Genomic DNA, 22,524 nt, shown 5'->3' with positions numbered 1-22,524 from the left:
TATTGGTTAAGCCATGAGCGGGAGAGTGCTCAGAAGGAAAAGTGAACACAGAACCCTGCTTAGTGGCGCTGAGGTGCTGCAGTCATGTCCCTGGTCCTTGCCACAGTTCAACTTCGCCAGTGAGAGATGGGCACTAGGCACAGGGGTCTCCAAAGGCCTTCAGAACAGCATGGTGGAGCTGTAGCCAGGGTGTTTACAGGGCAGAATGAAAGGGGACCCCTCGCTGGATGCCAGGGGTATATGAGGAGGCAGTAGTGCCGATGCTTGGGCACCAACCTGGGGGTGAAGGGTCAGAACAGGTAAAATGAAAAGGCTAACACCATAGCCTTATCCTCACTGCTGGCATTCAACCCTGCCCTCTCAGCTGGGAAATAGCATGGTCTAGAGGCTGTTGCTGTAGATCCTGACATGTACTCAGGTCAGTTCCTTGCAGTCTGTGGGATTTGGACACAGTTGGAAGTAGGGAGGGAGAGCTAATGTGGCCTACCGGGTGGAAATTCTGGGCTAATTCAATATCCTGTTGTGGTTTGCACGGCTGAATGCATGATTGGTAATGATATTTTATATGCTTGTACTGTGAATGTCCACAAATACCAGAGGGAATTTTCCTGTTCAGGGATGACCACATGTACTGTCCAGCAAGTCCAACAGAAACAATATATAAACCTGGGGGAGAAAGGGAAATCTCAGCTTTAGTGAGGGATCATGACTGCTGGAGTACTAGGAGAGGCCATTCTTCAGTACATTAGCTCCACTTCTCTCACACAGCCACCAAGTACTCTTCCCTATTGGCAGCTATTAACCTGCCACTAAGCTCTTGTTTAAACTGCAAATCTTTCCAACAGAAGCCTGTGACTCTCAGGCTGGATATTCCCATTTGGGATGGGTCAAACGGGACTCAACAAAACAAGGTGGAAAGCGCCCAGTGAGCCTGTCTTGTCAAACAGAAATAGTATATTTAAGAGTGCTGCTCTAGTGGCATCTGAGAGGCCACTGAGTTTTACGTGAAACAGTAGCAGTCATGTCTTTGGAAGAAACTTTTATCTCCCCCTCCACTGCCTGAAGGAAAGCTGCTGGCTCAGTAGGGCCCTAAATTCGTCAAGGTTGGTCTGTAACCCTGAGCTCTTTCACTGATGATGGTTTAGCTAAGATGACATCTGATGATGTCCACTGGGTGGCAGCAACCCATCCAGCCTCAGTGACAATTCTGTAAGACCAACTGCAGCACAGTGGGCTGAATTGAAAGCCACACCCTCGCCTTAGACAATACTCCTAAGGACTATTTCTGACTCTTAGGCTGTTACCAATGGCCCAACCATGTGGTCTGCTACTTGGAAGACTAACACGGGCAGATAAAGACATTCCTCTCTGCGGCCATGAACTGTATAAACAAATTGTGTCTCCCAAGCAGATAATCTGGGTCCCTTGTGTTGATGGCATTGTAAGGGCCTGTTGTCTGATGGGAACAATGAGAATTGAGCTGTTGATTGAGTGTGCAGTGCCCAGATTGCTCCTATTGCTGTTTGGTGTCCTCACCTCATCAGAAATGGCAACAGATCCACCGCTGCAGACTAGACACTGTAAAGGACCATGTGTTTCTGATGCAGAAGCTTCCACTGTATACCAGACTTGTGACTCCTGCCAAATTTTGGCCTGTTTGTTCTGTGGTAAAGTAGGCCACACTGCACAGGACATTACCTCTGTCTGTTCCTGGCAAATTGACTATATCAAATCTTTGACCCCCTTTTGAGACTACCATTGTTGTCTCACTGCTTTGACATTTTTCTTTTTAAGGTTATGCTATTGCTGTTTCAGTCCAATCAGCTGACTCTAGCCACACCATTGTGCTTTAAAATGAAATTGTGTCATGCATTAGGCTTTCTGAATCATTTGCAAAGAACATCTAACAATGAGATACCAGTCAAATACTTAAATGGACATTCCATATTCCTTACTATATCCAGTATTGCTGAGTGCTAGAAGGGCATTCTGAAAAACTAACTCAAAAATGTTTCTGACTCTTTGTCCAGTACATTTTCCTGGTCTACATATTTCAATAAGGCAATTTGGTCACTTGATTTGGCTGTCTCAAGAAAAGGTCATCCTTTTTGGTTACTCCTGAGTAATAATTAGTACAAAAGGAGTACAGAGTTATATAGATCCGTTATGAAAACGTGGGACTCCATTCTGACCAATCATGGATATGGTATGTCTTTCCTTCCCCTAATTAGCAAATCCGGGTCAGCCTGATTGGTACATTTTCCAGGTGGCAGCCTGGGCAAAAGAAACCTGGGCCATGAATGGTCCTGGATTATTCTGCTATGTCTGATGCTATCAATGGTTACAAACACACAGTCTGGCACAACATTGTTTCAATCTGACTGATTATAAATTCACATGCTTCTCCTGCTGCCTGAGCAGTGTTAGGTTAAATAATGTATGACTGTAACTACTCAGTGGCACTGCCCGTGTTTTTTAACTCAACATACTTGTGATTGAGATCAAGTTTAACAACAAATATCAAATTGGCGTAACTGGGAAACTTTCAGGTTCTATGTTTGTATGTGGAAGAGAATGGACCATGAAATGTCTCACCATTTGTGTTGGGGGCTCCTTTTTGACCCAACTATTCTCCCTGTAATTATTGGCGATTATACCAAAGACTGATGAATTAACCTCTAATTCAATGAATTCACCTTTAAGTTGATGAATTAACTACCTTCTTTTGTGTGAGTCATTATGGACAATAGACAGACCTTCAAGAACATTCTAGCTGGCCACCCAAAAATGTCCACATCCTAATCCCCAGAACCTATGAATATGAGACATGACAGGGAAAAGGGACTTTGCAGATGTGATTGAGTTAAGGATATTGATATGAGGAGATTATCCTGGATTATCTGGGTGGGCCCAAGGTAACCACAAGGGTCTTATAAGAGGAAGGCAGAAGGGACAGAAATGTGAGTGAATATTTAAGAATGGAAGCAGAGGTCAGGGAGAAGAGAAGATGCTTCAAAGATGGAGGAAGATGTCATGAGCCAAAGAATATAGGAGGCCTCTAGAAGCTGGGAAAGGTAAGGAAACAAATTCTCCCCTAAAGTCCCCAAAACGAATGCAGTCCTATGGATCCATTTTACACTTCTGGCCACTAGAACCATAAGATAATAAATTTGTGTTGCTTTAAGTCACAAAGTTTGTGGCAATTTGTTACAGCAGTACTAAGAAATGAATACAGATTTTGGTACCAAGGGTGGGGTGCTGCTGTAACAAATACCTAAAAATGTGAAAGTTGCTTTGGAATAGGTAATAAGTGGATGCTAGCAGAATTTTGAGGAATATAACAGAAGAAGCATAGATTGTCTTGAATAGATTGCAAGTAAAATATTTGATATTAAAGAATTTCCTTGTGAGGGTTCAGAAGGAATTGGGGAGCACAGTAGAGAAAACCTATGTTTTCTAAGGGAATACCTCAATTACCATGAATAGGCCATTGATAGAAATATGGATGCTAGCATCACTGCTGATGGAGGCACAAAGGAAATGAGGAACACCTCACTGAAAACTGCAAGAAAGGCTATCCTTGCTATATAGTAGCAGAAAGCTTAGTGTTGAAAGCAAATAGTTGAAGATGCAGACTTGTTTCTTCCTGCTGCTTATAGTAAGATGTAAAAGGAAACAGAGGGATTGAAGAAAGAACTGTTAAGCAAAAAGGAACCAGGACTTGATAGTTTGGGAAATTCTCAGCCAATCTATATTGCAAAGGACACTAAAATGAGGAGATTTACTGTCAAGAAAGTATGTCCTAAAGGGAAAGCCAAGGGTGTGGCTGGACAACCTCTTGCCAGTGCATCAGAGAGGCCAAAAGGCCAGAGTATTCAGTCACACAGAAGGCTCTATGAGGAAATTAGATGTGATTCATGGGTCCCATAAGCCATCTAAGAAGAAGCCAGGAATAGAGATGGGGTTATCAAAGAAAGATCTGTAAAGGAAAAGGAACTTCTTGTCTAATGGTATGAATCCCTGTGACTTAAACAGGAGACCCATAATGTTTTTGAGAATGTTATATGAGCAGAAACATTGCCAGCTTGGACTGAGAGAAATAGGGACAAGATGAAGTGAAAGAAGACTATAGAACTTCCAAAATTCTACAGGCAGGAAGCGGGCTAATAAAAGCTGCAAACATGAGGCCCTTTAAGAAAAAAGAAAGATGCCTCTAAGGGCAAAGCCTCAGGCCCAGGGGATCACTCCCATTCCTTAAAGGCTAATGGAATTTGCCCTGCTGGATTTCAAAATTGTTTAGGAAAAATGACTCCTTCCTTTCCTTTTATTTTCTCTCCCTTTTTCATCTTTATTATGAAGGAAAAAAATAGTAACTACAATGGATAAATCTGGCACCTTAACCAAGTAATCAAAGTTAACATTACCAGTAATGGGACAGATGGAAATTTTGTGCCACCTGATAGGAGGCAATGAGAACACAGTATCACTTCTGTGAGATTCCTGTCAAAAATATAATCTGAATCTAATCTTGAGGACAAACCCAAATTGAGAGAGACAAACTCTAAAATAACTGGTCTGTATTCTTCCAGATGTCGAAGTCATAAAAGACAAAGACAAACTGAGAAATTATTCCAGATTAAAAAAGAAAAGGAGACAATGATCACTCAAGACATGATTTTGGATTGGATCCTTGAGTAATACATTTTTTCTCTCTTTTGCTATAAAAGATATTATCAGGACAATTAGTCTAATAATGAAATAAGGTCCTTAGGTAACATAATAAGGTGGGTATCAATGTTACTTTTTCAGATTTTAACAACTGTACTATTGTATGTAAGAGCATGTCCTTGTTTTTGATAGAAATACACACTTAACTATGTATGTCTGTAACTTTCTCATGAACAGTTCACGGGAAACACACACACAAATGTGTGTATATTTACATATACAAACAGAATGATAGACAAATATAGGAAAGCATTAACATCTGGTGAATCTGAATCAAGGAAATATGGAGATTCTTTGTGTGTAATCTCAGATGAAGATTGTTTACTCCCATTTCAGACAGTGCTTCAGGGTGGAACACAGAGTTGTACTGATGAGAGTGAAAGCTAAGCTGCAGTAACGGGGCCCAACAACACAGTGGCTTAAGAAACAAAGCCCTTTATTCTCATTCTCGAAGAAATCCAGAACCGGTAGAGGGGCCCATTTGCTCTGTGCAGTCACGAGGGCTCCTTCCATCTCATTTCTCCCCATCACCTGGAGCACCATCCTCTTGCACATGGTTGATGCTAGCTTACAGGCCTTATCGTGTTCAGCTCACCAGAAAGGGTAAGAAAGAGGTAGGGCACATGTGCCATGGTTGAAGGCCCAGGCCTGGAAGTGGCACACATCACTTCTAACTCATATTCCTGATGGGGAGGTCTTGGTCATATGACCACACCAAGATGCAGGGAGGGAATTTGTGGGAAGGGAAGGAGATGTGATGTGGAGCTGGGCAACTCAATTAATATGGAAGAAGAGTGGAATCAGTTTGGTGGACCACAATAAATCTTTGCCACAAGTAGCCTGTGTAAATCTCTGTCAAAATATCTGCAGCGTAGTTTTATTTATTTATCTTTCCCCACTAGCCCTGTGAGGACCAAGGACTAAGCTTTCACTTCTGACTCCCCAGTATCTAGCTTACATGTGAACACTCACTGTTTCTATTGAAAAATGAATGGGACACTTAAGTGTCTGGGTTGGGGGAGCAGGACAAGGGCAAAGATGAGCATTATTTTCATGACCTAGTTCAGAAAGCAAAGTTGAGCTTACTTATCAAGGGCACTACACACCAAGTTTGTATAAGGCATTTAATGAAAAGCTTTGCTCTGAAAAGAATGAGTTAATTCAGCCAAAAAGGGTGGGGCGGGTAGCACAATTCAAATATGACATTCTACAGTTCAGCTCAAAGGAAGCAATTGGATGATTGTCACCAAGTGACCTCACTTTTCTCTGCAGTTAGCAGCATGGGAAGATATAAAACAGGTGAACCTGTGAATGTACACTGGTTTTAAACAGAGGTAGAGGATGTAAAAGTCATTCTGAAGCATACGGGAGGAGCTGCTTCTACAAACCTGATTTCCCAGCTGCACAGTGGGATCAGAGGAGCAGGGCCGGGGACTTTTGTTCCGCAGAGTCCACCCCCACTCCCTATAGAAGGAGAGCTTCCAGGTGGCCTAAGTCAGCAGAACCAAGCAGGATGCCCCATCCTGGGCTCCTGGAGACAACAACAGATGGCAGATAGGCAAAGCAAATTAATCAAGCCACCAAATGTTCTCAGATTTGGTTTTCAGATTCACTACTAGTTACACATGGCCACTGTTACTGTGCATCATATTTATTTGACAGCATTGTCCAGTCCTTAGATTTCTCTCACTGGCTCACGCTAAAGAACATATGCCTTGTATTTCAATTAGTATTTTCCAAAGTTCAAGGGAATTCTGGGGCTGAAAAAAAACCAGTATGCCAGGAGTTCATGTACAAAGGCCATCTGTGGGGCTCATTTCAGTGTGCTGATGTAGCCTAAAAGGCAGAGGCTTGAGCTTAGTCTTTTTGAAATATAGGTTTTAGAAAATCTCCTTGAACATATGCAACACACTCCATGTGGGATTCTTGTCCATCTCTTTGGAGGAGTTGATCATGACTTTTAAGATCTCTTCTCATCCTTCCAGCTCTTCCCATCATCCATGTGAGGCTGTAGCTGCGTACAGAGCAGATTAGTGCAGTCTAACCACTCATCCATCACATAAGCCTTTCAGCAGCGAGTAGGCAGCCAAATGTCAGCGTGGCATGAAACTCCAGAGAAAGCACAGTCTACACAGATAAGGGCCAGCAAAGCACAGGGTGTGGGTTTTGCTCACAGAGCATCTGGATGTGTTGTGCCACTCCTAGAGGATGTTCTTAACATCAAAAGCGAACGCTGAGGAGAAGAACTATTTAGAGGGCAAATTGGTCATAGCATGGAGATGAGGAGAATGGGAGACATCAAGGGATGGAAACGGATGAGGTGGGCACATCCCCAAGAACCATAAAAATGTCCCAAAGACATCTGAAAATACATTTGTTAACAGTGACCTCAAGGCAGTGTGGTGTCCTATGCTGAGAGTCAGAAGGTCCAGGTTCTGGTTCCATCTCTGCCAGTACTTCCCATCACCTCTCTGGAGCTGTTTCCTTTCTGTGCAGTGTGGTGGGTAGGACTCCCTAGGTGATTCTCAATAGGCCGTATTCACATGGTGCGGCTGGTCTAAGCCCAAGTGTCATGAGGATGGTGAGGACACAGAGGATGAGCCCAGGAAGGGCCTGCTCTGGGAACACTGGCCACCTTATCAAAGGACATATTCCACATAGACTTGGCTGGAAGGGCCTTCATCAGAATTTTTTTATTACTACCAGGAGACTGAAAATCACGAAAACAATTTCCATGGTATCCATAAATCAGGGCTGATCTTGAGATGAATAATAACAAATTATTTTGCTTATGTACTACTTTTCAGTTCCTAAAGTGTTTTTAAGCTCCACTCTTTGGCGATAAGTGGGGGGATTATTAATCCACTTTAGAAATAAAATTGCATAGAATTTGAGACCTCCTAGCAAATGGTAGAGACAGGATAAACCTAACTGGTGTGATTGAGAAGGCCAAGCCCCTCTTCATCTGCCTCAGAATATGTCCCTCGACTCAGCCAAAGAGTAACAAATACCTACATTAACGCTTTAATATGGATTAGTGATTAAATTAAATTGGTTAGCCATCATCTAATGAATAGCAAAATCTTGGGGAAACCAGGCACAAATCAAATCAATTTGTTAGACAGGAAGGTGAAAGGAATGGCCTAGGTGCTCACACATGCTCGCATGGGCAAGATAAGTCCAGGCTGGCATTCACGGGGCCCAGGGTCAGGAAGAGTGCACTGACATAGCCACAGGGCCAGAGTTCGGGAGCAGCAGGTCCAAGGGCAGATGTGGGTTCACGAAGCAGGAGTTTTGACACATTTAGCCCTTTGTGATTTTGCCTGACGCAGGCCCTGTCTGGAGTACTGCATTCAGCACAATGAAGAAAAACACAGTGAATACCTGAAAAAGAGATGCTCAGATGCTCAAATGGATACGAATGACTTCAATTGTTTATAACACCTCCATATTTCAAGGCTCTATCCCCTGGATTCTGATTGTATAGGTCTGAAGTGCAGCCTAGGAACCAGCATTTCCAAGAACCATGCCAAGTGATCACAATGCAGAGGGTTCATGGATTACAATGAGTAATACTATACTAGTTGTGCATCCAGAAGGTAAACGATGGGCAATACTTGAGTGGTATTTAGTTTTCCCCTTACCTGTGGATATTTTGTGCCAGATTTGGAGGCCGTGGGTGGGCACTTCATGGCATTTCTATCTGCTGCTATGGAAGAGAGGTCTTCCTGCCCCCATCCTATGCAGAATCCTTAGATTGAGAGGGGTATGGGAGTCTTCCTTCTACATTTCACAAACAAAGACATAGCTCAAACAACTTGTCACATGAGGTGGTTAGGAGGCTCCCCGGTGCATTTGGAAGGAAGTGAAAGCTACGGAGAATACAGGGAAATTGAGCAGGAAGCCACGTCTCCAAGGCATCCATTAGAGAATGGAAAGAGCTGGTTAACTTTGAGTTATAGGGTCATAATTCCATCTCAGGATTCTGGCAATAGCATAAACCATTAGAACTCTTCCTTGGTAGTTTATGAACACTTTGCCCTCCCTACCCTCACCCCACCTCCTGCCTTGGAAGATTAATAGCTCCGTAAATTACAGTTGTATTAAAATATATGTATTATATCTTGATACGAGGCTTTCATATGGGTATGAAAGCGCCCTCAACTTCCATCTCCCTGGGTGACATGTCTTGCTTTGTGTACTAATGCAGTTTCAATGTTGAAAAAAAAGGACTTCCAGACTGACAGAAGCTCCACAAAAGGCTGTGGGCTTTGAGTAAGACTATTCTGGGCTGGGAATCAGCAAATGTAAAAGTACAGAGGCAAGAAAAAGATGGACATTGAGGGATGCCCAGGAGAGAAATGTGGCTGAAGTAGAGAGCTTGAGTAGGTTGAGACTATGGTGTGTGTGTGTGTGTGTGTGTTTGTGTGTGTGTGTGTGTGAGAGAGAGAGAGAGAGAGAGAGAGAAAGAAAGAGAGAGAGAGAAAGAAAGAGAGAGAGATCCTGAATAATGCACAAGGTATTTGGACTTTGAAGGCAATACACCTTTGAAGATTTCTGGGTAGGGATATGACACGATGAAAATGATGTCCAGGGTGTACTTGTTGTTCAGGATGGCCCTAGGGATGACGGGATGCCTGTAAAAGGACCATGAGGGAAACAAGGAGCTTTATCTTGAGGCTGTATTGCCATATGAGCATTGGTTTTCGATTGCTTAGATTGCATGTATTTGGAGTGGCTCAGCGGGAGCTGGTGGGATCAGAATTAGGTGTCTTTACTGCTTTTCTTAAAAAGAGGGCAGATGAATCCATTTTGTCTTTCTGCCTCCTGGTTCTCTATGAAGCTGTGCTTATGCCTAGATTTCTCCCTTTGTATATAAACATGTCATATCCATATCCTATTTCTAGGACAGAGCCACTGCCAGTGAAAGCCAGGTCTCTCGATTTCTGGTTCAAGATCTACGATGTCATGTTGTTATCCCTTAAAGTGATTATTCTCTAATTATTTATTGAAATTGTCTTTCCTGAATTCCTTAAATCAGAGTCCAGATCCTCACCCAGACAGGGGGTCTGGGCCACTGAATAATACAGTGAAGGGCTCAGGAAAGCAAAGGGGAACGAAGAAGTAGAGGGGAAGAAACAGAAAGAAGATGAAAGGAAGGAGAAGAGGAAAAGGGGGAAGTAGGACAGAGGGGAGGGAAGAACGAAGAGCAGTTCAAAGATAGAATGGTGGTAAAAGGGCACCAGTCACTGCAAAAATTGCTGCCGTAGAAGCGAGAGGAAGGTGTCCTGGTGTGTAAAAGCAGCCTCTCACTTTCACCACGTGGGGGCAGACTCTACTTACAAGAAAAAGCAACAATTTGCAATGGCTTCAGGGTCAAAGTGATCCTCTTGGCACACGGAGGATTCGGTATTGAGCCGATCACTCACTCCCTGAGGTTCTTCCAGTCCCTCAACAGCTAGAGCCCCATCTCTGGGCACAATGTCAGTGTGGATTAAAGAAAAAAAGAAGGCCAACTTTGCTCAAACTTAGATTTTCACATCATGTGGAGTATAGAATTACAGTTTAACAGATACCACGTAGAACAAAACATTTTGCTGTTTCACCTTATTATTTAAAATATAGAATTGCCCAGGCTTTTATGCAGTCTCTCATTTCTTTGTCTTTTCCTTTACTGCAGGGTTATTGCATATACATTATATGGGCATTATTGTTCAAGGAATTTCCAAACGTTGGAAAGCACTCTTCTTAATTTTTTCCAGCTCCTTCTCAGTCTTTGCTTCTGTTATACTTTTAGCCTAAGGTGATAAAAATGCATGGGAATGTGTATGTTAGTTTCTAAAAAAACAAAAAACAAAAAACAAAAAAACCTCATAAACTCTGAGCCTTTGGGTTAAAGGGATATTTTTATTTGGAGAATGGTTGAAAACAACCAAATTACTGCAGGTAGTTCTGTGGTGCTTAAAAAGCAATCGTTGCAAGTGTCTGATTGCCTCTGAGCACAATGCAACTAGCATAGGGCTAACAGGGCGAAGTGCCAACTGAGATATTAAAGGGGACCGATTTTCACCCACCCCCCAAGTTGTTAAGTATTATTATCCCCGAAAACAGCATTTCAATGTCCATTTTGTTTTCCTTTTGGTAGATTTTTTTCTTTCTTGAACCATATAGAACAAGTTAACTCCAGCAAGTATGTATGTTTTCTAAAATAGACTTTCTAAGTAGCCAATTAAAAACAGAATCTCTTGAAAATAAAAATATTCTCTTTGGAATGGTGATTGGGCCTCTGAGATAAAGGATCTCATTTGCAAGTTTAAAAGGAATAAGAACTTTCTATTATCTACAGACTAAGTGCTGAGAAAAAGGCAATTTTGCTCTTCCCTATTCCCCCCCAAAAAAATTAAAAAATAGAAGGATAGCGAATTGACTGGACAATTGTGGGAAGTTTGGCTCCATCAGTCTCATGCTTTTCAGTGTGTTCAGGTTAACAATAAAACTTAGTTTATGTGAGTATATGAGGTAGTGGTTTCATTCCAATTGTCTGTTTAATCTGGTGGCACAAGAAGCAGCAAAGCTACTGTTTTGTAGCAAGGTCTTGGGGCCTACCGTTTCCTCACCCCTAAGTTTAAGGAGAAGAGCATTACCTCCACTTAAGATTTACATAAATTTTTATGAAATACCCTCATGCTAATTTAGTCCACGGCCCCTTTAACACATATAATCCATTACAGAGCTGCGGAGATGATTACTTCCGGATGTGGTTTCTGTTCTCTCCCTCTGTTTCACGAGCTGTGTGCCGACGTTATGAAGCTCTTGCAAGGAAAAAAAGAGAAAAACTTCTAAAATGATTTCTTGTTCTTAAAAAACAGGAGAAGTGACTGCAAAGAATGATTTACTATCAGTCTCTGCTTTGCAGCAGCGGAAAATTGGGAGAGGATCAAACATCCTCTCCAATTTGGCTACCACCTTCTAGGTTTAATAGTGTTTTAAAATGAAATCTCTGACAGTCTTTGTAAGGGCTATTAATTTGTACCTTGCAGAAATGCGATTCAAACATTTCTGGAATCGAGACCTTGGAGGAGGTTTTATAGTAAAGAAATATTAGAGACATCTGAGATTTTCTCTGAAAGTTGATGTGATCTCTTATCCGAAAATCAAAGGCTTTGACCCAAACTTTGAGATCTCCTCTCTCATTTAATTGGTGTTAGCAGGGAAGGCTGATAAATACCGAAGGGGCTGACAAAACTCTGTTTTGCAACTAGTGTAGGGCCAAGACTTTCTCTCTCTTATTTGACTCTATCCCTTGAGAGCCTCATTTGTTTTTAGTACCTAATTTTATTGTTCATTCTTACTAACCTTCCAATCTCAATGCATTTTAAGAAAAAAGTAAACCAAAAGTAATTACTTGGAGAACACAAAGCAGTATCTATATATGAGATCAAACATTTCCAACCTTCCCTTGCTTTTTACTTCTAAATAACTACTCTTCTTTCTAGTGCTTTCTGCTTGTTTTTGTGACAAACTAACAGCAGGGAATGTCTTCAGGCTAATTATACAGGACCATTATGTGATCCCGCAGGAGGAGGACTAAGAAGAGCTCTATTTCCAGCTTTAGTTTCAGGAGGAAATGAAACCCTAAGGGAAATCAGGCCTAGGCTGACTTCTCAGATCACAAGTAATTCTGGTCTAGGAGTCCCTTGCCCTCCACTAAACAAGAAGGCCCTGGATATTCAGAGGATGACTTCTAGTATCCTTTGGATAAGTGGCTTCAAGTGGTCTTAAAGTTGCTATACAGCCAATGCCTTCCCATCCTCTCATTCAGAGGGTTTAGCATGAGTGTGAAAAGGATGAGAAACACAAAGGCGTAGGAAAGAATATAACAGCAGTGACTAAACATCTAGACTTATCTTTTGGGAAACAAAATCTCAGCATAAAATGTGGTGGTCACATAGAGAATTGTGAAAATTTCTCAGAAGATTTGGTGCCCTGCCCACACTGCAAACCCAGCCCCAAGTATCGACCAAGTCCAGCCTCATCTCAAGAGCAACACACGTTGGCCTCTAGTGGGAGGATTCCTTTGGCTGCAAGCCACAGACACCCAATCCAGACTTTAAAAGAAATTCCAGGGCTGCTTCTTGCTTCAGGGGTCAAATGCTCTTCTCTAGTCTCTGACTCTCTTTGCGTCTCACACCTGTATTTGTTTCTGCCTGTTCATCCTTCAGATGGGAAAGCAACATGGCTGCCAGAAGCCTGGGACTTACAATCAACCACCTTGGAGATCCAGCATCCTGCAGAGGAATGTGAGGTCAGGTCTGGGCCATGTGCCCGCTGTGGGGTCAAGGCTGGGTGAGGTTAGCTTCACTCAAGCCACAGGAATGCACTTTCCACAGGAAAGATAGGTTCTATTACCTACCGTTCGAGGAAATGGTTCTGGGCACCCAAAACCAAAAAAATGTTCAGTACACTGTCCTTATCTATATACATAAAAATACCAGGATCAATACCATATTGCCATTGTCTTGTAGTGTAGGTTTTGTTTCTTAAGGAAACTGCTGTTGCCTTGCCTGCTCCCTGGGGTCCACTTTGAACCTGTACCTTGACTTCTGACCACGGCCTTAGGTTCTGCCTTTGCTCTCATGTGGGACTTCCATCATAGGACACAATGTCCATCTTATTAATATTTTTCAATACCCATGGATTCCTTATGTGTGTGGGCTGATACCTCTTTTGGCTTCATCATGGGCACTCCCAGGATCCAATAGCTGTCTTTTATAGTAAACAGGGCTCTAGGGGTGACTCCATGCCTAAATGGAGCACTATTCCTCATGCCTGGCCAGATTAGTCCAGTATAATTCAAACAGGATGGGACAGATGCATCTAGGACATCAAACGGGTCCCTTCTTGTCTGCTCTGTCTCAAAGCTGGGGCTGACCAGGTACCAACAGGGAGATGACTCATTACACGGCAAAGAGCATGCCAACTTTGTGCGTGGACTGATCCCTAGCCAACATACTCATTTGCTACCCTGCATATAAGGGCCTGGAGAAACATGAGAGCATGAACTTCTAGATGACAGCATCATGCATATGTGGTGGGTGCACTTTTCCCTTTCATGTGCATGGAAAGTATTAGGAGGGGAAATATTCCCCTCACGACATATTTTACATCACCAGTCATGTTTTCCTGGAAATTGATTTAACTTTTAACACTTCAGAAAATATCTGCTGTAAAACACTTAATAGCCAGAGAGAAAGACTGTATTTCCCATCTTTCAACACCACCAATGTTACAAAATGCCTTTCCCCACTGACTAGTGTAGATTGTTCCCCACATCATAATCTCACCACAGTTCATTCAATCACTTGTTCCTTCATTCATTCACACACATTTAAGCCCTAGGCTCTTTGGAACATACTAAGTGTGCAGTTATGTGTAAGACCCTGTCCTTGCCCTCAAGAAGCTCTCAGCCTAGTCAAAGGCCAGATGAACAAAAACTGAATTCCAATGCAATGGGGCAGATGCATCTAGGATATCAAACAGGAGCTCAGAGGAGACAAGGTTGTAGGATAGGCTGTGGAGCAGGCCAGGTTTCCATGGGGAGGCAGCCACTAAGGTGAATCCTGTAGCATGATTCATGTAGATAGAAACATAGAGGAAGTGTGTTCCAGGAAAATAAATATTTCAGGAAGTGTATCCCAGGAAAAAGCATGTTGGATGGAACAGGGCTGAACTGTCATGGTGGGTTTGAGAAGGAGTAATGAGGCATAGTAGCACATAAGGTATAGGGCAGGGGAGAAAGGGGAGCAGCAGGACATCATCCTGGGATGGTTGGCAGAGGCCAGATCATGCAAGGTTTTTAAAATTATGATAAGAGTTTATATTTTATCCAGAAGAAAGGGGGGGGGGAAATTAAAGGGTTTAAATAGGAGTCTGTTGTGATTAAATTTGGATTTTAGGAAGATCACCCTGAGATTGGTGGAAATATTGCCTGGAAGGGAGTGAGACTGAGGCAGGAAGACCAGCTGAGAGATGATGGCAGTCTTCTGGGCCTGGGACAACCAGGGATTGGACCAGGGCAGTCAAGGTGGGCTTGGAGGCCAAGGAGCAGAATTAAAATACATTGAGAGATTGTACTTTCAGCCATCAATTCTATAGTTTGTTACTAGGGAAGTTTCTCTGAATGCGTACAGACCTGCAGAAGAGCAGCAGAACCCACGAGGAGAAGGCACACGGTGATCCCGAGCGTGAAGCTGGCTCGTGGAGTTCCTTTGCTGCTACTGCCGCTTGCCACTGATGATCGTTCTTCTCTTCCTTTGGGAGAGGGAGAGGGGGAGAAAGCAGTTGGAGTGGTTCCAGTTAAAAAAAGAAGGAAAAAGGAAAAATAAATAAGATACGTTGAAAGTTATCAGAAAATGGCAAGGATTTAGAGTAAATGCTTGGCTTCAGTTTTGGGCGATGCAGAATACAGAAAAGCCACTAAACCAGGCAAGGGGATATTGGCTTAGTAGTCGTTTTGGAGATATTACTTCAGAGATATTACTTCAAATATTATTACTTTTGAAGTTTTATATATGTCTAGTTGGAATTGAAGGAGGGACACCCTGGTATCGAGGTCTAGTAAGTGGCTGAAATATGAATCTGGAGCTCAGAAGAGAAGCCTGAGCTAAAGACATAGATTTGGCAGTTGTTTGTCATAGAAAGCAGAGCTAAACTCTAAGGGTGCAGGAAGATATTTAGGGAAGACACACAGAATGGAAAGAGAAAAGGGCCAAGAACAAAGCTCTTGAGTGCATACCCACTTGAAAAAAATTTTTAAGGTAAAATATTCTTATTATAAAAGTAATACAAATGAAAACAAATATTGAGAAAAGACTAAATTATCTATTACTGTCCTGCCATCCTACTATAACCACAGTTAGTAATTTGATTTCCTTTGTCATCTTTTTATCCTATGCTGGGTGTGTTATTTCAGTCATGATTACAGCCATTCATACGCTTTTGTATCTTGCAATTTTTATTTAATATAATATTTTCTCATGTTTCAAATAATATTGATTACTAATTTTCAAAGAGTACTTAATGTACCACTCATATATATCCTTTTATCGACTATTTCCTGGATGAGGGGATGGCAAACTATGGCACTACATTTATAAATAGTTTTATTGGGACACAGCCATGCCCATATTGTTTACATATTGTCTGTGGCTGCTTTGTGTTACATACAGCAGTGTTGACAAGTTATGACTGAGACAGTATGGCCTGCAAACCCTACAATATTTATTTTCTGACCTTTTATAGGAAAAGTTTGCTGATTCCTGACCTAAATTTTTAGGTGGTTTATAATTTGGGCTATTAAAAGTAATGCCACTGGGAACATCTTTGTGTTCCAAGATGCCTTCAAGATCTCCCTTGAGCAGTTATGGCTGAGGGAAGCAGTGAAGGGGGTAGACACCATAGTCTGCAGCCCCTCCCCTTCTAGCTCAGTACAAGGCAGATGAGCTGCAGTTCCAGCATTCCCACACACAATTGACTTCACGCCAACTTTTACTCTCCATGAGGTCCAGGTAAACTAAGAATGCTATATAAACTTGGATGTCATCTCCTGTACTTCATTCCATCATTTCTAAATACTTAGGGTGAGTGCCCATGCAGCCAACCTTGAAGGGCCCATGAGGGAGCACAGCTGCTGTGAACACTGCCAGGGCCCAGCCTACTGCAGCCGGGGGTCAGCTCAGAATCGCCATGTTCCTCCATGCTGGCTAGTGTAGTGCTTCCGGAACACCCGCTGCTAATGAGAAGCGGGAGGAGCTGCCAGTAGACAGAGAAATCAAGGGCAGATGACAAGGGCAAAGAGTATGAGAGGTCACAGAAATCTGGCGTGCGTTTCAATGAGAGAGGAATGGTGAACTGCCCCATGGAGGAGAAAGGTGAGCTGAAGACTGAAGATCTTCCACTGGATTTGTTAATGGAATTTTCTCTGGCACCTTTGCCTGAACAATATTAGCAGAGCTGAGGGGCAGAAGCTTGATTGCAGACAGCTGAAAAGTAAATGAAAGGTGGGAGAGTGAATTTAAAGTATTTGTATTTCTTGTTTAATTCTCAGCTCTCTCTCCTAGATTATAAGCTCAGAGGGAGCAGAAGCAACATTGACCTTGATCAACATTAAAACCCTAGTACCAAATGCTATGCCCCATCCATAGTAGGCATTTAATAAATATTTAGTGAATGAGAGGAGACACAGTGGTAGATAAGGACATTAAGTACAAGGGGTACCAGGGAGGTTTTTTATTTCCTTACATAAACTTGAGAAAAAAATAGAAGAGCTTGAAAATATACACAGAGCGAGGTTTCAGAGAAAGTATAAAAGGACAGACTTGCCGTAGATATTAAAGCACATATTTGGCATTTCCTCTAGCTCTTCCTAAAAATCATCCAAAGGCAAAAAATGAATGCGAAACCAAAAATACAAACTCCACTATGATTAAAGTAAGGAGCTGTGAATTCCCAGAGCAATAATAGAGAAGGTAAGAATTGATAAGAATAGAGAGAGAGGATGTAGAGATTGCAGGTCTCAAAGAGCCATCAAAGGTAAAAGGGGTACTCCTTGAGGTGCAAAATCCCAAACCCTCACTGCAACAGGGTGCACAGATAAGGGGCAGAGGTGCTTCTGCACACTATTTGCTTTTAAAAATTGGAGGAAGCAGAGCCAAATGAGAAGTCACACAGAAAGGTTGTATGTAGAGAAAATGAACCATCTCTATGACATCAGGGGAGAAGAGAAAGTTGTTATTGTGAGAAAGAACAACTGCTGCTCATCATCACCATTCACAAAACCCTGGGGAATGAGGAAATTCTAGCCAGGTTGGAGCCTGGCACTGGTCCCTTCCCAATATGCACTGGTAAAGAATTGGTCTGAAAAAAATTATCTCTTTCAATAATGAAGAATCAAAAAGTGAAAATCCACATAATTATGAACCACAGGGAAAGGGAAGAAGGAACAAAAAAAATGTTAGACAAGAAATATTCATGAGAAAAATATTGCCTTGAAACAGATAAACACTGCATATATAGTATGAATTCAAAATAATCAATAAAGCAACTGCTTTTATGAAACAGGAACTTCAGATATGTAAGAGCCCGAGGAAAATGTAGTGAGATATAGGAGATGATAAAATATAAGCTGGAAGAACTCAACAAAGAAATGTAAGAAAAAGTTAAAACCATCACAGAAATGAAGGCAAAAGTGAAAGAAAGCAAATGAGAATAGATAGTGCTCAAATACAGTAAAGAACATAGAGGGCCAACTAAGAAAAGAAGAAAAATAAAAAGGAAAGAAAAAGAATGAGAGAAAAATGCTGGATGGAAGGAATTGGTAAAGAAGATTCAATGTACACAAAACCATTTAAAAGATGCTCGACCTCCTTCATAGTAAAAGAAATGCACATCAAACATACACTAAGATAAGGACTTCTATTTTTAGCAACATCACAAAAGCGTAAGTAGATGCTACTCAGAGACAACATGGATATTGCTTAGTGATTTGAAGAGGAGCTTTTTGTGTGAGACTGGAAGGAAGAAAGTACAACTGGTTCAGATACAAGAATTTCATCAACTTCACCAGCTTTTCCTTCACAAGCCTATTTCTGCTGTAGAGAGGGAGTCAAGCACATTTGCTAGGGGAAAGGGTGGTGGATAGAAAAAAAGGAAGAAAGCTCATAAGAGTATTGGAAAGTTGGAAAAACATCTGTGTGGAATGGAAGAAGGTTTTAATCTGAAAAGAAGTGGTGCAAGGTGTCTCTAAGTTTCCAATCTGTGCAATGTGGTCTCCTACAGCTCGGCTCAGCTGTTCGTTTGTCTTCACGAAGGCTGGGGATTCCAGGGTAGATCAGGTGGAGAGACAAAGGGGCAAGAATGCTGGAAAAGAATCATGGAAGTGAAATGGAGGGGTTGAAGGAGGTTGGTGATCTATTGGATTTATTATATTTATTGGTTTCATTGGATTTCAGAAGTTGAATATTCCAAATCATAGACCTCTAGGAGAGGGGAGACTGTCTTACACCCTACCCTTCTTCCTTTCCTCAAGGTAGAAGACATGCTAATCTGCTCGGTCAAATTCTAGGGTACTGATGAGGCCAGATTTACTTATGGTGAAGTCAATTTGAGAAAAGATGTCAGTTCATGGATATGACTTACTCTCTTCTCTCTTCTACCCAAGTGACCAAAGTGGTTAGCTGACCAGGGTTTATTCTGTAGGACTGCTGCCCATCTTTTCTTCCTCTCTCTTTCTTGTCTATGCAGCTTTAAAAAGTTAGCACTGTGGACTCACACTCTGTCTTTTTCTTCTTTGTAGCTGCCTGGGGTGTGGAGACACCCAAGATGCAGATGGGGCCTCATACTCTGCTTTAGTGTGAGGCTTAATAGATCCTGGGGAAAAGGTGCTCCCCATGCTCTAGCCCGACCCAAGGTATTTGCTTCACAGGGTTTGGGGAAGGGTAGCCAAGACCACAGGTTGTTGGTAAATATCTTCTCTATAGCATGGACAGCTCTCTCCAACATCTAGCAGCAAGAGGAGAGTCTAAAGTGTGACTATGGGCATGACAGTCTGCAGAGAAGAGGGGCCGAAGGCCACTGGAGCAGGAGAAAAGATGAAGCTCCACCTTCGTTTAGCTTCAGCAACATCAGAAGCACTTTTGATTCAAACTTTGAGCAAAATGCTTCAGCAGACAGTTAACAGTTTTAAAACAGCCATTTCAAAAACCAGAAGTTGTGTAGGGGCTTTTATAGTATTAAAAAGCAAAGGGCTTAGGGCTAGGTAAGAAATGAATAATAATAATAATAATAATTTAATAAACCAGTAAGTTCAGTAACACCTTACATGTGCATTAAAAAGTGGTTCCTGAGCTATTACTATTTATAGCAGTAGATACAAATCTTGACATGGATGTTCATATAAACATAAAGGTTTACATTTCAAATGGGTAAAGATAAGTTCCGTAGTAAAATAATTTGCCATAGGGGAATCCAAATCTCTTTACAGGGATATGTAACAGGGAAAATCTGCCACGTAAGATAGAGTGTTCAATTTAATCTTACTTGAGACCTTGACCTTAGTCTTTGCTGAGATTCCTTAATCATAAATATGGCTTCTTTATAAACTTAGATGGTGGATTTATAGTACAGTGTCTAAATAATCAAAATACTTAATTTTAGATCCAAATGACATTTTCCTTTCTCAAAAAGAAGTCTGTATTTCCATGGGAACAGAGATGGGGTTATCTTAAGTCCCTTAGACTGAGGATTGAGAGGAAGCCAGCTCCTCAGTGAGTGGGTCCTGAAGACTCTATAGTTGGTAAGTGAGGTGGAACTTTTGAGTATGGAGAATGGGAATAAAGATAGGGAAAGAAGTTAGACAATTTCTGTATAGTGCCGGGCGTGGTGGCTCACACCTGTAATCTCAGAACTTTGGGAGGCTGAGGCGGGTGGATCATGAGGTCAGGAGTTCGAGACCAGCCTAACCAACATGGTGAAACCTCATCTCTACTAAAAATACAGGAATTAGCCGGGTGTGGTGGCATGCGCCTGTAATCCCAGCTACTCAGGAGGCTGAGGCAGGAGAATCACTTGAACCCGGGAGGCGGAGGTTGGAGTGAGCCGAGATTGCGCCACAGCGTTCCAGCTTGGGTGACAGAACAAGACTCCATCTCAAAAAAAAAAAAAAATTTCCCAGCCCTAGGCAATCAGTAATTTTTTTGTCTCTATAGATTTTCCTATCCTGGATATTTTACTTTTTTTTTTTTTTGAGACGGAGTTTCACTCTTATTTCCCAGGCTGGAGTGCAGTGGCGTGAATCCTGGACATTTTATGTAAATATAATCTTACAATATGTAGTCTGTCTTTTGTGACTGGCTTCTTTCACTTAGCACATTTCCAAGGTTTATTCATGTTGTATCATAGATCAGTACATTGTTCTTTTTAATGTCAGAGTAATATTCCATTGTATGGCTATACATATTATCCATTCATCACTTGATGGACTTGTTTAAACTTTTTGGCTACTGTGAGTAATGCTGCTATGAACATCGTGGACATATTTTTGTGCAGACATAAGTTTTTATTTTTCTGGGGTAAATACCTAAAAGGAGAATTGCTGGGTCAGATAGTAACCGTATGTTTAACCTTTTGAGGCACTGCCAGACTGTTCTCCGAAGTGGCTGTTACCATTTTACATTCTGATAAGCAGAGTATGCAGGTTCTAATTTCTCCACATCTTTGCCAACATGATATTCTCCATATTACTGATTATTGCCATCCAGTGGATATAAAGTAGTGTCTTATTGTGGTTTCAATTTGTATTTCCCTGATGGGCAATGATACTGAACATCTTTTTGTGTGCTTACTGGCCATTTGTATATATTCTTTAGAGAAATGTCTATTCAGATCCTTTGCTCATTTTAAAATTGAGTTATTTGTGTTCTTATTGAGTTGTAAGGGTTTTTTTAATGCACCCTACCTCAACACAAGTTTGTTATCAGATACATAATTTGCAAATATTTTCTCCCTCTGGATTTATTTTTAGTTAATAGCTTTAGCTAATGCAGAAAGCCTTCTGAAAAGAATTAAAGAAAAAAAATGCTGTGATTCTATCTGCATTTATGATCACCATGTAATTCTTCCATCCAGGAGTTTTTGGTTTAAGGAGAATGAAAAATGCACTTCCTGTATTAAAAAAGTCAATCACAAATTTCATTCTGTTTCCCATTTGGTGATAATACAAGAGGTAGAGGAAATTTGTTTGTACCATATATAAGCTCCTATTCCTCTGCATTAGCCTTAGTGTTTTTATCCATATTTAATCTTAGAAGCTGATTTAGAGCAACTCTGATGGAATAGCTAGACTTCGTGACTGTGACTCTGATGGAATAGCTAGGCTTTAAAAGCCATTTGAAAACATTCCAGCACAGAATTTAAGATCTGACTTTTTCAAAGTTTACCCTTAACTTACTTCTCTTTAAGGGAATTAGTGTCTTGTTTACTCTGGTTTTCAAAAATACATTCTTTATATATTTAAATTTACTTGCTCCAAATTATTTAAAATGTAGGCCCTCCAAAAACCAACCTTTTTGTTTGTTGTTCATTTTAAGAGTATCACAACGGAAGTTTTAGCAGTGCCAACCCAAATAGCTCTCTATGATTCATCTGTAATTATATGGGCCATGGCAGTTTTAATTCCTTATTTAAATTGCCGTGGAAATTTACTAAAAATGTTGACTGATGCATATAGTTATTCAGCTGCTTAGGAAAACTCACCAAGTATCAAGAACCATGGGATGTAAGAACTCAGCCTTAGAGATGGCTTACTGCAACTCTTTTCTGGGTTGTAGTAACAGTCCAGCAAGGGCATTTTAATATCTGTGATTTTTTATACAGTTCTGTACTTTTCTAATGCTATAGAATTAACATGTTATTTTATAATTCAATAAACAATTGTTCTAAAATTTGACCTTTTATTTTTATACAAGTAGTAATTGCTCATTGTAGAAAAACAGAAATTACAAATAAGCAAAATGCAGCAAGATAAATTTCACTCATGATTCTACTACAGAGAGATGAACATTATTAACAATTTTGTGTGGCTCTCTCTAGAAAAATTAAGATTATATGGTAATACTGGTCTGTGACTTACTTTCTCTGCTAACAGTATATGTATCTTTCTATATAAGAAGCATATTACATATATGGAGAAAATAACCTTCAAATCCATGTACATGTTTGACGATTAAATTAATCTCGTGA

General features: G+C 41.2%; 2 pseudogenes; one reads left to right on the top strand and one right to left on the bottom strand.

Annotated features, from left to right (window-relative positions):
- The first annotated feature begins 14,852 nt into the window (after nt 1-14,852).
- LOC115831095 lies at nt 14,853-15,079 on the top strand (annotated as a pseudogene).
- Nucleotides 15,080-16,051: 972 nt separating this feature from the next.
- LOC105737751 lies at nt 16,052-16,485 on the bottom strand (annotated as a pseudogene).
- Between the last annotated feature and the right edge of the window lie 6,039 nt (nt 16,486-22,524).

This window comes from Nomascus leucogenys, chromosome 17 (genome assembly GCF_006542625.1).
Source record: "Nomascus leucogenys isolate Asia chromosome 17, Asia_NLE_v1, whole genome shotgun sequence".
NCBI lineage: Eukaryota > Metazoa > Chordata > Mammalia > Primates > Hylobatidae > Nomascus > Nomascus leucogenys.
This window is presented reverse-complemented; position numbering and strand designations above follow the sequence as displayed.